Genomic DNA, 1875 nt, shown 5'->3' on the forward strand with positions numbered 1-1875 from the left:
TCTCTAACCCTAATGTAGCAGAAATGTATACACTAATCGGGTTCATCAAATGAATCTTCGACTAACAACTGTTCGAGAACAGTGTTAACATCATGGGAAGAAATGCTACATTTTTATAGGTTTTCTTTTGATTTGCAGTACTTGAGAATTACTATATTTTGTAAAAGGAAATGCCACTACTAAAAATAGAATGCTATAAATAGAATGATGTCATTTGTTTCCAAAAACTATCGATATACTAGAGAGATGGAAAAGTAATAAAAATGAGGTCTGTGGCCATGCTACCCTGAACGAGCCCAATCCCATCTGATCTCGGAAGATAAGCAGAGTCAGGCCTGGTTAGTACTTGGATGGAAGACTACCTAGGAAGACCAAGTGCTGTAGGCATAAAAAAAAAATTAAAAATTAAGGATTGTAAACTGACAAGTTTAAGGTTCAACCGCTCAACAGAGTCTGACTCATGATTAACAGGTGTCCTTTATTGAAAGGCAAGTGGTCCTGGGCGAGGTTCTCTGCTCCTGAGGAGAGGGGCGGGAGAAGTCGCACCCGGGTGGGGTCGGGGGAGGGTTTTTAAGGGTCGCGTCCAGGAAGGGGAAGATTCAAAAAAGGCAAAAGCATAGCGTGGGGCTCTTTCGTTGGTGCAGCGGTGGCGCCACCGAGTGTAGTCCTGGCACCTGCGGACTGGTCTATGGGCTTCAGGTGGCTAGCAGGCGAGAGCTAGGGGCGGGGACCTGACGTCCCTGGGGCCTTCTCCGGGAGCACTGGCCTTACAACAAAGGTCCTTGCAATTTGTGAGGTCAACCAAAGGCTGCCTTGCCTAAAAGATTCAAAAATAAATAAATAAAAGTGAGATATTTCATGGCAAACTTTGGGGGTAGGGTCAGGACTGTGTGACCTGTGAATTATCGCGGAGTAAATGCTGCAGCTGCAAGCTCAGCTGAGAGTAGTCTCGCGGCAAACAAGAAATCGGTTAATTGACAACACTATTGAGGAGTAGAACCTTTTGATGTTCATTTAAATCAGAGTTTCTTAACTTCAGCCCTTTTACCATTTGGACTCAATAATCCCTTGTTTTTGTAAGATATTTAACATAATCCATGGCCTCTACCTACCAGATGCCAGTAGCCCTCCCTGCCCACAGTCCACAGTTGCAAAACAGTCTCTTGCATTGCTAAATGTCTCTTGGGGGATATTTAAATTTAAATATCTTTCGAAAAGTTCCTAGAATGAACAATAAAGTTATTTGCAACTTTTATCTTCTTTGTCAAGTTTCCTATAATACTAAAGTCAGGTTGATCAAGACAGTGGAAAAGTCACGTTAATGTAGACTGTAAGCCTGGGGCACAGCAGGTCTGGCTTCTCACCAGGAGTCCAGCCTTTCACAGCCTCCTGTTCATGATCAGTTTTTAGCTAGAAGATCCTACATCTGTAAAATCAGAATCAGCAGGTCTAAGGAATGAAAGGTGAACTGAGTTCAGGTTTACCTCACCTCATGAAGAACTGTCATTTTATACTTAAACACACACACACACAAACTGAGGCTCAGAAAAGTGAAGACAATTGCTCCTGTCACTCAGGGAACGGTGAGGTTGGAATGTGAATGCAAGGATCTGCCTCCAAAATGGGTTGCCAGATTTAGCTAAACTATTGTGTAGGACATATTTATGCTCAAAAAGTATTCATCGTTTATCTGAAATTCAAATTTAATTACGCATCCTGTATTTTATCTGGTAACTCTACTTCAATATCCGGTCTCTGGTTCCAGGGAATCAAAGCCAGAGGTGTGGGGGTGGGGCCGCTGAATAGTTGGGTTGGGGGACAGGCCGAGGATGCTCAGGGAGCGTTGGCTAGGGAGGAGGTGAGAGGGCGGTCTCT

At 43.7% G+C, this 1875-nt stretch overlaps 1 pseudogene; it reads left to right on the forward strand.

Annotated features, from left to right (window-relative positions):
• Window positions 1–268: 268 nt before the first annotated feature.
• On the forward strand, window positions 269–387 carry LOC118606167 (annotated as a pseudogene).
• Window positions 388–1875: the final 1488 nt, after the last annotated feature.

This window comes from Rousettus aegyptiacus, unplaced genomic scaffold, assembly GCF_014176215.1.
Source record: "Rousettus aegyptiacus isolate mRouAeg1 unplaced genomic scaffold, mRouAeg1.p scaffold_m13_p_7, whole genome shotgun sequence".
Classification (NCBI taxonomy): Eukaryota; Metazoa; Chordata; class Mammalia; order Chiroptera; family Pteropodidae; genus Rousettus; species Rousettus aegyptiacus.